General features: G+C 41.5%; 1 protein-coding gene across 11 annotated transcripts in view; it reads right to left on the reverse strand.

Moving 5' to 3' along the window:
* Positions 1 to 15297, reverse strand: part of Elavl4 (ELAV like RNA binding protein 4) — a 136633-nt gene that overhangs the window by 59282 nt on the left and 62054 nt on the right. The window contains exon 1 of one of the 11 annotated variants that reach the window (XM_075946802.1): positions 3712 to 3821. The exons of the other annotated variants lie outside the window; for them this stretch is intronic. The gene's annotated coding sequence lies outside the window, so the exon portion shown is untranslated. Of the gene's footprint in view, positions 1 to 3711; positions 3822 to 15297 lie in introns of those variants that run through there. 11 annotated transcript variants of the gene reach the window in all.

A 15297-nucleotide genomic window follows, 5' to 3' on the forward strand; every position in this document is an offset into this window, starting at 1 on the left:
AGCTTCCTGTGAAAAACATTAGATCACATATATATATATTTATATATATCAAATTAGCAATCTCTTCACCCTCCTCAGTGCGTAGATTATAAATATGTAGTACCACGCTTACTTGCCTCCTTCCTTTTCCTTCCCCTCCCGTCTTCTTGGGGAAGAACATTAGAGTTTTTTGGCTTGGCAGAACTGAGCTGGACACCAATCACCTGCAATGCATACACACACACACACACACACACACACACACACACACACACACACACTTCCCTGGAAACAAATTCCCTTCTTTCCCTTTGCATTCCCGCTCGCTAAGCCTTTCAAACCTGATATTTAGTGTGGATGGAATAATCCGAATGCATAATGATAAGCTATGGGTACCTGTTGGGATGAGGAGCAGTTGGGAGAGTAAATATGTTATTTTCATCTTTCACACAAAGAGTAGTTAATGAATCATTTGAAAAACTGCCCACAGACTGATTAAGTCGGATTTATCTTCTGATTAAATTCATAAGCAATAGCCAATGGCAAAATTCATGTAAACATAGTATTGTGTATTTATAAAACACCTAGCTAGTGGCTCAGAGTGTGGGTAAAATTACTGAGCTTTAGCTGTAAAAAGCAAGCGTATTTCTGAATTTCAATTTTATACTTATAATTAGATTTCAGAAATCGATGTAGAAATAGTTTTTATATTAAAAATGAATACTACTGCCTTAACATAGACTGTGGGTGTGAGGATGAGGAGGAAGAAGGGAGGCCACTACAGAGAGTGGGTTTCTAGAAAATCTCAGTGAAAAATCTTCTCTTTTTCAAGGGGAACTGTACAACACCACATGCTCTTCCAGCTGTGCTAGTCTACGACAGAGGTTGCTTACAGCTGGGGCTAGAGCCACTCAGCGAAAGGAAAGTGTTCTCAGCATCTCCACGTATGGGTGCATGGACACAGAAAACCATACCCACAGTGAAGCCACACAGGCGCTGCCTGCATGCTCGCTAGCGAAAAGAGGAAATTTATTGGAACATTATTTGCTAGTCCCCTCTCCAAATCTCATAATGTAGCCCAGGTTGGTCTCAAATTAGTGATCTCTTCAGCCTCCTCAGTGCTCAGACTATACACATGGTACCATGTGGTACTTGGCACCATGCTCACTTTCCTCTCTCCCTTCCCTTTCCTCCCCTCCCCTCCCTCCCTCCCCTTTTCTTGGGGAAGAGCATTAGAGTTTTTGGCTTGACAGAACTGGGTTGGACACCATCCCCTTTCACATTCTCTGGGCAGGCTGAGCAGGGGTAGTGAAAGCAGAACCTACCAAATCAGCAGAGGTGGGCTTCCAGCCCTGGGCTGGAGAAAGTGTGGCTGTGGAGTATTTGTGTGTAGCACGTTCACCTCGTAAAGAGAAGCTCTAGGGTTGCCACAGTCAAGCCTTGAGTGCCATGAAACGGCCTTCCTCGCCGTCACTGGAGAAATCGAAGTTGCCACAACCTTTTTTTCCCGCATTATATTTCTATTTAGGGGAAGGGTCTAAAGTGTACACCATGAGGTATACAAAACAAAATAACAAACCAAGAGGCTGACAAGGGAGGCAGCTATAGTTTTAGAAACAGCATTCTGCGGTCGTTAAGATTGTGCTTATAGTGGGTTTTTGTTACATGAGAAAATACGTATGAGTTGTGTAATAAAAGAAGAGGAAAAAAGACATCATCTCAATTATTTAAATATTTGTAGATCAGGAGGGAAATAAACACACTAACACTAAAGCACTAGGATTACAGGCAATGGCTGTACTTATCTGTATCTGTATCTGTATCCCCCCCCCCCCCATTTGCCTGGCTTTTATAAGAATATAGCACTTTTGTATCTGAAAGAAAGATAATTTTTTAACAAAGAAAAAGATGATCCTAGTCCTTCAAACCAGTTTGGAGCCACAGAACTAAGAGTGGCTCTTCTTCCTCCCCAGAGCCATCAGGCAGGAGTGCTCGTCGGCCACACCCTTTTCCTATATCAGAGGCCATGGCATTTCTTGACACAGTCTCTGGTCCATCCAGTCTCTCCTTTACTTCAATCAACAAGAATTAGCAAGGTTACAGCCTCACATCTGCTTCATCGCCTTGCAGCAACCTTCATGAGGACAGCAAGGAGAGAAGATGATTTATAAGAAAACCACTCCCTGGATGCGGGAGCCGAAAGCACTGATCCATTCTAGCAGCTCCGGCTGACAAACTCGGATATTATGAACATTCTGCACTTGGACAAAAGCTCCCACTTTTCTTAATTACATGGTTTGAGCAGGAGCCTGCTTTCAGGATCTGCCCAATCATACAACAGCCATTTATTTTCCCAACTGCAGCTGCCAAAATTTCCCTGATCTCTGTTCTGTGATCCATCTTCAAGGACGTCTTGTGAATGTGTGACACCGTCAAGCTGTATTCTGCACCAGGCTTTCAAAGCCCCACTCCTCCATATGGGGATCCCCTCAATACATTGTTTATTTAAAAAACCTCACAGACAAGAACCAAAGCGGGGAGGGAAAAATCATTAGGTATCAAAATATTTCTGTTTCCTTTGAGGTAAATTCTTTATTCCCATGAGCTGCTAATATACTCAGGCCTCGGTGGGATGGGATTTCTTTCGTTTGAAGATACCAAACAGAGTCATTTTGGGGATCTTAAAAATACATTATTAGGAAAACGAACGCTAAACCTGCAGTTCTTTGAGTGTAAAGAGCACAATGCCTCACTGAGAACTTTTACGCACACCTGTAATCCCAGCACCCAGGAGGGGGAGGAAGAAGGATTGCTATGGGCTTGAGGCTACACAGTGAGAACTTGTCTCAAAACCCAAGAAATACACAGATAAATAAAACATGAACCTTTCTTCGGAATTTACCTTCGGAATTTTTATCCTGTTTGCCTAATCTCCTGGTTTCTCTATTTAAAAATATCTACCAATGCATTTTATGATTTACCTTATAAAAAGGAACTTTATATAGTAGAGATTAAACTTAATATTTTCTTTTTACAGCCCTTTTCTCTTTTCAAAACATGCTTTTGAAACAGCACTACTTGGAATTTTAAAAATTCACAAATAGGAAGACTTTTTGGAACACAAAATCTCAAAGTTTTATCATTCATAAGATTTTTTTAGGACTAATTTACTATGCCTCTAGCAAAAGCTAGATATGCTATGCATTCGTGAAATAGGTACTGGGAAAAGTTGAGTTCTTTGAATATAGTACCTCGTCCTTCGAAATCAGAACTTCAATCTGCTTGATAAACTGTCCCAACTCTAGACATAGCCTTTTTTTTTTTATCCCAGAATAAAAACAACAACCAAAGCAAATCAGCAACAGCAACAGCAACAACAGCAACGGCTAACCAAACACGTGGAATCTCCTGTCGAGTTTTACAGGTGCATTTGAAAGCAAGTTTTAAGCCACAACTGGATGTTTATGTTCCAGCACTCTGTTTAAATATCCCTTTCCTACACTGAAGCTAGCTCTTAAAAGCAGAATAAACAAAAACAGTTCAAGGAACAGAAGCCAAGCGAAGTGCTGTCAGACCCATGGGCTTGTTCCATAGGTCAGAGATGATTCTATTAAGGCCAGGCACCTGAAGGGGTAGAAAAAGAGTTCTGACTTCCAAGGAAGTAAATAAATAAGCAAATGAGTAGTTAGTACACAAAGCCATAGAAGATGTAGTGGAGAGATCTATACAAACCCTCACAAAGTCCTTGCCCAGGACTGGGATAATTCTCAATAAACGAAGATCCTGTTGTAATACTGATTCAGAAGTTCTTCTGGATTGTTCAGGAAAATGTTTAGTGAAGCAATTCCCACGGGCTCCATCCAATGACAGCAGCAGTGAGTGTGTAATGAGTGGAGAGATGGTGACGATGTCTTCACCACCTCACTCCCGTCTCACACAGTGGCTAAGTGCATCCGAACATTTTCTCCATTTACAGATATAGAAGTACGCTTACATTACACATGACGGAAAAATGAAACCCCAGTTATTGTCATTGCAATTCACTGCAGTGTTTGCTGTCCCTGAGACTTGAATCCAACTCTGAAATAGAAAAGGTTCCCTTTTCTATACCTCTGGAAAACTCCAAACAGCATAAAATATAACTCAATAGTGTTAGAAAAACAGTAGTCTATTAGTTGGGAAATACTGCCAAATAAATAAGTATTAAAGGAAGGATATTAATCAGAAGTCTTCATGGTATAATGTACAAAACACAGGAACTGATCTGACCTGCCTCCAGAAACCAATGCCAGCTTTGACCTTGCTTTAGCCCTTTAAGACTCTCTGAAGTATGATTTAAATTCACTTAATACAAAAGATGCAAACAAGTCAATCTGTTCCATGAAGATTAAAAATAACAGTTGGAAGATATCTGGTCCAGAGCTTGGACCGAAAGCCCCCAATACTCATTTATCCTCCTTGTCCAAATTAGCATACAAAAACGAGCCCCTACCAAACACGCTGCGGGTGACCAAGGTTACTAATCTGATGGCTGGTAAGGTTTGTCTATGGTATTTGATACTGGAAACAGAAAAGAACATTTGAGACCTTGCTGTCTACAACCTAAGCTGGTCGTTATTTCCCCCGCCTGCACATGGCTTTACAAACACTAAGTTCTTATGCTAACACCAGGCAGGAAGACACACAGCAAAGGTGGGAGGTTAAAGGGATTCAACAAAATGAATAATGAAAGTACGTTTTGATATTTACCAACATAATTTCTGGCATTTTTTGCCCTTTCAAGAAATCCTTTACAGTGAATTTTAGGTATTTTAAATACAAATAAGCCTAGTCATTACTGTTTCTGGTTTCCCTAAGGACAGGCCCAGCTATTCAGGGATAGTTTCAGAACATGACCACAGAAGGTCTCTACAGTTCCTGTCCTACCCTCCACACCGCTCTTTCCATTGTGAACCCCGAGGGAGCAGTCCCACTGACTGAGCATGTGCAAAGTGGGTCTCCCAGGGGGCAGTCCGAGAAGAGTGGTGGGGAGACCAGAGAACACAGCTAGTGCTCGTTCCCCAGAAGAAAAGGGTTTGACTCCCAAAGAATCCCTGTTTAAAAAAGAATGCATCAAATTACATTGATGCTCATTACTTCACTGAAACTTCATGCTGATTGTTAGAGCTGGGTACAGCCTCCCTTACAGCCACTTGTCCCTGTTAAGATGCTGCAGGGCTGGAGTCTGATGTCCAACCACTAACTTCATCTTCCTCCTTTATCCACTACATGTCCCATACGCGCTGGGAAACACATTCCAGGCGATGGCCTTCTACGGCCTTTGGGAGCTGACTATGAGAAACCGGAGTTCACTGTGTTTGCTCTGTGCTGTTCTGTTCTAGCATTCCTCTTGGCCTAAGAAGATCTACTCTCTCTGCCGCCATGCTTGACAAAGCATCTCCCATGCTCTCTTCACAGCTCACACCATTACCCCTTCTACACACCTCGTTCTCACCATTTACACACTCCTCTCTTCCTCTACGGCTCGACTGTAAGCGAACTCCTTGATGGCTGCTGATGTGTTTGACTTCTTTGCAACCACAAAGACTAGTGAAGACCTAGTGCAGAGTCTTGACTCTATTGGCAGCATACCTGGAGGGATGGATGGCTCGTTGGGTCCTCATCTGCTTCCCGCAGCCAAAGCTGCTTGCTGTCCTTGCTGTCCTCCACCACTCTGCTCCACTGCAAACCTCCCCTTATCTGTCCCTTTTAGAATCCATTTAAAAATAGGAGCGCTTCATCCTTTTAAATCCATACTGCCCCTATCATTACTGTGCCACTTAATTGTTTTCTAATGGACCCAAAAGACTGCATTTTTAAGTAGATGGCCTTTCACTCTCTGGGTAAGGCCATGTAACAGCTTTGTCTCTTCATCTCTGCAGTCTTCCCTCCTATGATCTCCTCTGTCTCAGTCCCAAACTCACAGTTTAGGGAATTCGTTTTCATTATGGGTCTGAATCTGGCTGCGGTCTTTAGTACTTTCTGGAAGTAAAGAGCCCAGGGAACAGTTCCACTCATGGGAAGTATTGCTTTTGCTGTTTTTGGTCAAGGTATTGATAGCCTCGTTTGGCCTGGAACGCTTCATCCTTCTGGCTTAGTTTCCTAAAAGGCTGGGCTGGCAGTCATGATTCAACATACCTGCTTTGAGACTGCTGTATGTCATGCAAGTCCAAGAAAAAGCCAATGGGTGCTCTTACCATTATATCTGGAGCATGCCTAGATGCATTTATCTTATGCAAATGAATAAATAAATAATTGTACAATCATCTACATCTGTTCAGTTAAAACCTATCCACATATTTATGAATTATTTATTATATAGTACAATAGTTAACGTGGGCATTAGAATTTTACTACTCAGCGTCAAATTCTTGACTGCTGTATGTACTTGGACAAGTCATTGCAAGAGCAATATGGGCATATTGATAACATAATGATGATATAGCTCATATGAATAAGGAGAAGATGAAGTGAATTATTATTGTTGGATAACTGAGCTCCACACCACTTAATCACTGGCTGCCCCCTAGAGTTCATCCTAGAGGTTAATAGACAAGGCTACAAACAGTTTCAAAATGCCATGAAACAAGTGTCACTATCTGAGTATCTTCTGCAATGTGCTCCTCCCACGACTCTACAGAAGTGCCCACCCATTGTTAATCTAACAGACTATGTCATTTTGCAAAAATTCCTGGAGCCTGCTCTGACCCACACAGCCTTAGGTATTTCCTGTCCCCACTGAACCCTGGTGCTCATCACTCCCTAGGTCCAACGTATTCAGGGCATCATCTTACTTTTTTAAAACCACCTGTCCCTCCACTGACTTGTGCTCCTTGTAAGTAGAGTGTGAATTTTGAACAACTTCTTGTCCTCTGCATATAATACAGAACCCAATCATCACCCATGGAATGGACAAATGGTCAGGGTATGTTCAGGAGCAGGGGGCTAGGTTCATATAGGAGGAGACCTTTTCCCCCAGTATCAGCCTCCTGGGCATGCAGAGGAACAAGTTTTTCTTTATTTTAAAGTCTTTTTTATCAAGTTTTTTCTTCATTCTTCCTGCTCTATTTATTTTGGATGAATACAGGTATCAAGATCAAAATAAATGTGAACTGGTGGCCAACAGGGTAAAATAAATTGCAGAAGAATCACAATACTAATATGCCAGTAGCCACAAGAGGGAGAAAATATTTAGGACTTGATCTAGGGCTCTTCCGTGAAAAGTATCCTGGCAAATGCTGAGGTAATTATTCTTTTCTTACTTTTGTTTGTTGGGGAGCTTTGTTCTTAGAGTAATTTTAAGTCTACATGTTGCTAAAGGAAAACCCAGAGCTGTGGGATGAAAGTAACTGTACCATCCTCCCTCTCAAAGACGTAATGCAATTTTGTGGAATACCATACACAATGGCACGGAGATTTAAAAGTCAGCAAGGTTTATGTCTATATTTTAAAATGAAACATCTCTAGTTGTCCACACTGGAACATCAAATAGATTTATCTATAGTTCTAATAATGAGTCCTCCACGAGTACTTCTGACCTATCAAAGTAAATCAGTCTCTTCTACCTAGACTCCCCTCCCATTAAAAAGGAGATACTTAATTTACTACAAGAAAGAACTGAACTCCAAATCCTTACAACATTGCAGCGTCCAAAGTCCTTTTATCAGATACTTTTCTTCACACAGCCTCAGGCTTCTAAGGGTTCCTGACCCCAGGAAGAGGGAGACAACAAGGCTTTGTAGTAGAGACTGGTGGCTTCAGCCTCTATCACATTGATGTGAAGCAAATCAAGTCTTCTTTTCCTGTGGCATCCACAATTCTTTCTGAGATGAGACAGTCCTAGTTTTGAGATTATCTACTCTGTTCTTTGAAAGCCGTGGGCTGGGATGTAACGCTCATATTTCAGTTTAACTCTCTCCCTGTGGGTCCTGAAATAATGACCAATACCTAAAGTGCACATCCACGCGAGAAAGAGTAGTTTTGAAAACCCTCCTTTATTAACTGCTCACTATCCACCAGACTCTGAAGACAAATGCTAACTTCATTAGTCATCTAAACAAACCTCTGGTGTAAGTATCATGCCTTGTTTTATAGACATAAGGAAATTAAGGCTCAGACAACTTCGAGACTTTGACAAGACCACAGCTCACTAAGTAGGTGAAGAATAAAATTCTTGTTTCCAGGACTCCAAAGGGTACATACGCTCTTCCCCAGCAGACCACTCCTAAGCAATGGCAGGGCCTGCACACCCTCTAGGCTCAGCCTGTCACAGGGAACTGTGTGGCGATATCACAGGCTTCCTTGACAAGATACCCTGGCTGAGACTGTCCTTTGCTTGATGACTGGCTAAAACCCCGTGACTTTCTTGGGACATATATTCCACTTCACTGCCAAATACAGAACAATAAAAAGAGCCTATTCCTCATTGGTGGGGACTCCTGGCCTATTTATGAGTTCTCTGTGTCATCTTTCCCTAAGACCCAGACATCCTAACCTAGTTTTTTGACTTCCTTTTATAGTCTAGAGATGGCATCTTGCCCCTAATACAGCTACCTCTCCCCACCCCAACCAGGAACTGGACATACAAAGCTCCATCTTTCAGAACAGGGCATTGATAACTCTAGCTTGCCAGGTAGGTTAATAAATAAATAAATTAAAAAAAAGACATTGGCTGAACTACAGTAGCTTCACTGTGTGTCAATAACCTATTCTGTACACCATTATCTCCTATTATAAAAATAGCATTTCATTATGTGAAATATAAAATGCTACGTTTTATAAAATAATAGATACTATAGACCTATTTTCTCATTCTGTGTTTGCCTTTCCCACTAAAACAAAGGTTCCATGAGGACAGAGACTCATCTCAGTCACTGCTATTACCTTCAGCACCAAGAACAGTGTCTGGTGTATAGCAGGGCCTGAGCAAGTATTTGAGAATGGGATACAAACTAACCTGGATGATAATAATGATGACAATGACCATTGCCACTTTGTATGCCAAGCACTGTCTCAAGTTCTTAACACACACTGGCATACCAAACCCTCTTAACAAATCTCCTTTGTTAAGATAAATGATTCAGTCAAGAATGTGGAAGCCACTTGTCTAAGGCTTCAGCTGATAAAGTCGGGGTTTGAACTCATGCATTCTAGATCAAAAGTCCCCACTAATAACCATGAGGCTAAATTTCTGCAGTACTTCCTACCTTCGAAAGAATGAGTAATGCAAAATGGGAAAGAGCATGTGGGTTTTGAATTAGACACAGAGGAGGCTTTGAATTCTAAGTCTGACATTTCCTAGCTTTGTGACCTTATACAACTTACTTGAGCTACACGATACTCTCCCTTCGAAATGGGGAAAAATACCCACTTCCCAGAGTTGCTATGAGATTGAAGAGGAAACCCAAGTAGAGTTCTTTTTTTCAAATCCCGACACACACTACAAAGGGTCGCTATTATTGTGATTTATCGCCATGAGCTGCGTGGTGCAGATAACAGGTGAAATGAAGGAGTTCAGGAGAAAAAAGCATGACAGAGGAATTAAAAGTGAGTCACAGCAGCCCGGGGAAGTTTCTTGTAAACAGACACTCTCCAAAGTTACAGAACTGTGCTGGGTGAGCAATAGAGTGTCACAACCAAGCATCAGGATAAGGGGCTCTGAGTCCAAATAGGTAAGAGAGTAATTGCCTCTGAGGTGTGGAAGAACAAGGACTGGAGGTCACTGACAACATTAGCAGAGAGGTTCCTCTTCTCACTGTGAGTGATGGAAGACTTCCCAGGTGAGATGGAAACTGTTGAAACAAGGTAAGAGAGTAGAAGGATGCTAGATCTGTCTGCATAGTGAGGGAACAGTGGTGTGCACGATCACAGTGGAGTATAAGCAGAAGACAGAGAGAGAGAGAGAGAAAGAGAGAGAGAGATAGATAGAGAGAGAGAGAGAGAGAGAGAGCGCTGCATGATGGGAACTGAACAGGAGAGCACTGCCAGGGCACAGAGAGTCTCCTGAGCCTTGAGAAAGCAGAAGGACGTGCTCCTGAGCCACACAGCACAGAGTAACTATCACAGAGACCGTCCTTATCGTGTGCTGATCGCAAATAAATAAATGGTCTCTCCACAATAAATAAACAAAACAGCACTCAGAAAGAGGGAAGAACCTATTATTATTATGAGTAGTAGTACTGGTATTAGTATTTTGTTTCAGGCTTACAGTGGAGTCTTCTTTGGGTCTCTATTCTTGTCTCAAAGAGATCAGAGGCATTTTCGGCACTGGCATATCACCACCTCACTAGGCTGGTCCCCTTTTGTGCTCCAAAGTCATTTTCAATTTATTTCTGCTCGGCAAACGTTACTCTCCCTTCCCCAGCACAGTACCCTGAACGACTTGATAAATATTTGCTGAATTGGGCTGGATTTATCCAGTAACTATGGTATAAGAAGCAATGTGCCAATAGACAAGGCTAAGACCCAAAGGCAAAGGGGACAAAAGAGATGGATATTGCAACACTGTTGCCTCAATAATCTTGAAACGCAAATGAGTCGTGTACATGACGGTAGTACACATACCACGGGACACCACAGGGTGCTGCATTCTCTCAGCAGTGGCCTTTGCAGGTGAACAGGGTCTGAATGTCACCTCTTTGGTGCCACTGCAGACACACTGCTCCTTGCAGACAGAGGACAGTGCTCCCTTTGCTACTAGTTCTTCAGAGACCACCCAAGAGTAACTCTTCATAAGTTTCTAACAAATGGATTTATTTAACCTCCACAGCCTGAGAGATACAAACGGATTTGCAAATATGTAAACGGAGGCCCCAAAGTCATATGAATTGTGGCTATAAGGCTAGTGAGTGACACAGTAAAACTAGCAACATAGCTATGATTATGACTATTATTATTTTAAACTCCAAGAAAGCCCACCCGTGGCTTGCTGTTCTTTAAGTGTCTCCAACAAAGGATATTTCCCCCACACTATGAGGGAAACGTTCCTTTCGACTGGATAGAACTTGGATCCTACAGTTTGAGTTCTCAAGCTCTTACTGAATATTTTTTATCGTCACTTTTAGGAACTCAAAAGCGCTGACTTTGGGACAGATGAATATGTCCAAGTTGCAGATAAGGGCATCTACGCAGGGAGGTATCACAAAATCTGCAGTGATTCTTTGGCTTAAAGGCTCTCCAACTCTCTCTTCCCAGATTCCTAGGCCAGAATTAACCCAACAAATCTTTTTTGGTTGTCTGTTATGTGTCAGGTACTTTGTTCTCAGCACTTCCAAAATAGAACACACGGTATGAGACACTATACCCATACTACCTCCTGTTACGATGACATCAGAAGTACAATGGCTGCTGATAAACCTTAAGAGCAGAGACACACTGAGCTAGCTATCTTTGTAGAGCTCACACACAGTAGGCATTTCAGTACATTTTCATGGAACAACAGCTTACCGGTCTGCCAATATTGGTTTCCTGTCTATAGAGTGTATAAAATTATAGTTTAATGGATCTTATTAAGACATAAAGTTGCATTAATTATATATTATATACAAAGAAATTTAAACTCAGAAAAGTTATGTGATTTGGGCTAAAGAGAATCCTGTAAGTTAACAAAAGATCCAAGACTCACAAGTCTCCTAAACTGTAGTTAGGTTCTTTGAGGAAAAAAAGAGACACCAAAGTCACATTATGACAACTCTATGAACACTTATTGAGTGCCTACTACATACCAGGATTGAAATAAGAGAGCATTTGGCATGATTTTTGGTCTCCAAGCTGAAAAGATAACATCAGATACCTAACTCAGAAAAGTGAATTCACCTGGTGCAGAGCTTGAAAGAGCTTAAGTGCTATGTTTTTTTATGTAGCAAGGAATAAGTTTGCTTCTCACCCACTGTCATCCTCTCTCTGGCCATTTCTGCCACTAGACGACCATTACCTCTTTGTGCAAAAGCATAAGCTCCTTTAAATGGCTCCTTTCTTTACAATATAAAATAGATTTAATATTCTTACTTCTGTTGCTTCCTGGATCTGAGGATTACAGGACCCTGTAAACTGAGGTTCAGGAAGCATCTTTAGGAAGTCTTGACTTTTGAAATATGGTAGCTATCTTGGCCCTACAAAAATGATCAGGACACAGCAGATTCTAATTCAAGTCACCAAAACAAAGTTAAAACCACATTACACTGCTCACATCTTCCCAACTGGTAGCTTCTCCCTGTCAAGCTTTTTCTTTACCCATCTTTGGTTGCATTCACTCAAGTACCTCTTACTCAAGCAAACTTGGGAAGTTCCTGCCTCCACGATTTTATGCATACTATTCTGTCCACAAGGAACCTCTCTCTTCTGAGATGCCTGTCTATCTGCATTTCCTGGAATGCAGTTCAGAAAGTCCCATCTCCTTTCCCCCTCCAAGAACAGATGCTTCCTTCTTGTGTTCAGTGGAACTCCTCTGTGCAGACATGGTCTACTCTCAGCCTCTCACCGTTTGCACACTATATTAGGGTGTAGATTAGGTGATGAAACATTCTAAGAGGCTCTACAACACGGTCTTACATGTAGTAAATATGCAATGTATGTTTACTGAGTCTACAATTAAAATTTCAGTCTAGAATAGGTTACCTTTCTTTGTTTCCCCCAAGAAATGTAATTTTTGGAGATACAAATATGTTCCCAGACACTTAGGAGTGATGAATTTTGATGTTGTTTAATTTATAAACTGAGACAGTGTCTAAGCTTTATTTTCTATAAAAAGGGCTAACAGTATCTGCCTTTATTACATTTAAAGGAACAAAATGGACAGCATAGGACAAAAATAATACAGCGCCAAGTGAATATGCGTGGTGATCTCCAATGGACACAAGCATGCTCCACAGAACCACACAGGCATCAGCTGGAGTTCTCGAATGCAAATTTCCTTCTCTGTCCTTGGAATGCTGGTGCAACTTTGTCTCTGGGCAAGCGCTAAGACTGAACCAACTATAAGCCTGTGTCTCCAAATTCATTAAGAGGAGACATGTTTAAAAGTTCCTTCTGCAGAGTCTGGTTGTATATGCCTGTAATCCCAGCCTTGGAAGAGCCTGAGACAGGAGGATTATGGGCTTGGGTCAGCCTGGGTTAGTTACATGGAGACCCTACCCTGTCTCAATATAAAGCAAAACAACAACAATCACCAGAAAGAAACTTTTACAATTGCACTTCTGAGTTCAAACGTTCTTCTTCTTATAGGAAGTCTTAAACCAGAAATAAAATAAAATATAAGAATTAATTTCTTATATACATGGATAAACTTTCCATTTTTAAACATCACAAATATCTATCTAGTGTGGATCTACAACTATCTTCCTACTCCCTACTCAACCCATTTACTTACTCAAGTCATCAATCCAATCTTCTTTTTCTGGTCCTTCATTAACAGGTGACATTTTCCTGGGCTAAAATACAGAGAAATTTCTTTCTATGTCACCCTTTTCTAAAACCAAGCTCCACACTCTTAGGTGCTGGAGATTGAACCCATGGCTTCATACAAGAAAGGCAAGGACTCTATCACTGAATTACAAGTCCAGCTTCCACCTTTTACATCTGTATTTATGCCCATGCAACCACACCGTAAAAATGGCCAAATTTGGCCAGGGTGCCTGCATACCACACACAAGGTGTACAGACACACACCTGCTACTCTCATAAGAAATTCTTGGCAAGAATTTGAAATGGATTCCTATGGAAAGAGAAAAGTTGTACTGTCTTTTACAGAGTCATATCTCTTTAAAAAGAAAAGCACAGGGCTTGCAAGACTGGGGGGAGTAGGCAGACTGATCTCCAAGTCCTTGTCTTGTTTTAAAGATCAAATTGAAAAATCTACTTCCTGTCCACCCTGAAGAGGAACTGAAAATCTGTGACATTAAAAAAGTGTTTTAAGGATTGTGTTTTTAGTTTAAGCCTTGAGCTACTTCAGTAACTACTTGTATTTTTTCTTTCGTCCTCACTGGCAAAAGCAATGGGTGCCACTTTAGGACAATGTATGGATTTATTTATTGTTCTTATTTAAGCTACCCATTCAGAGCACGGGATAAAGGTACAAACATGAGATCTGGCCCAACATCTACCCATCCTGACATTCTTAACTACCCTTGGGATGTGCAGTCAATGACCACCATGCCAAGGTTTGTGATGGTGCCCCTCACCCCGTGCTTCTTGCTCTTTCTCTTCTCATCTCTTCAAATAGCAGGGTAGTAAACAGAGGTCCACCACTCTTTTCCCATCTCACACACCTCTTCGGCTGATCCGATCACTTCTAGAGCCGTTTGTACTGCCAAAACCATCCATCATCCTGTCTCTCTAAACAGAAGGAGAAAACTGAAGGCAAAGTTAGAAAAATCGCAGGAACTCATTTAGCTTCAGCTTCTCCTTTGAAAAACAGAACTGGAAAATCCAGCCTTTTGGGAACACAAGGTGGATGGAGAAAAAAGGCAGATGTGGAAACAGTGAAAAATAGCTCCCAAGTGAAGTTTTGTTTCTGGGTAAAAGTGAAATGAAGCATTAATTAAGCTGAACCCATTCTTATTTTATTTCTGGTTCTCTCCTCCAGATTCTACCAGGCTCTATCATGAAATTTAAACAGCGCAGCAATGACTAAAATTAATCACACACTCAGATTTTATTCTCTTTTGATGACTAAATCCCATATTATTCTAATTTCAAAGGACATGTCTTTCAAAATTTGGAGGCCATACAAAATGTAGTAAAACCACCTAGTTCCCGGGAAAGACTGAGGGTCTGTGTGAGAATCCTAGGATATGCTAACTCCTCTGAGCTGTGAGGAGATGGTGGCTCTGAGGTGTCATGCAGTGCAGTTGTCATGAAGCGCAGGTTCCCAGGACACTGCATGTGGGCTGATGGACATCATTTCCCTGTAGAAGGCCTTTTGCCAAGAGACAAGATTGGACAGACGAATGGAAACTCATCCTTTAAGCCCCGTCACGTTCAGGCCCTATCTGTGGCAGGTTCTGTTCAATGTTGGTACTCATTTGATTCTCCCTGCAGCTTCCTATTTTAAAGATGAGAAGATTAAACTCAAAAAGTTGAACTATATTCTCCAAAAATCACCCAGCTGGAAAAATTATGATTCTAAAACTAAAAACAAAGCAAAACAAAAAACAAAACAAAACAAAAAAACTTTATTTTTATGCATGTGGTGTGTTCTGCCTGCACAGTGCCCTCAGAGGCCAGGAGAGTTGGGTCCTCTGGAACTGGAGTTGGGGTGTCTGTGAGTGGTCACATGGGTGT

Source organism: Microtus pennsylvanicus, chromosome 13, assembly GCF_037038515.1.
Source record: "Microtus pennsylvanicus isolate mMicPen1 chromosome 13, mMicPen1.hap1, whole genome shotgun sequence".
In the NCBI taxonomy this organism is placed as follows: domain Eukaryota; kingdom Metazoa; phylum Chordata; class Mammalia; order Rodentia; family Cricetidae; genus Microtus; species Microtus pennsylvanicus.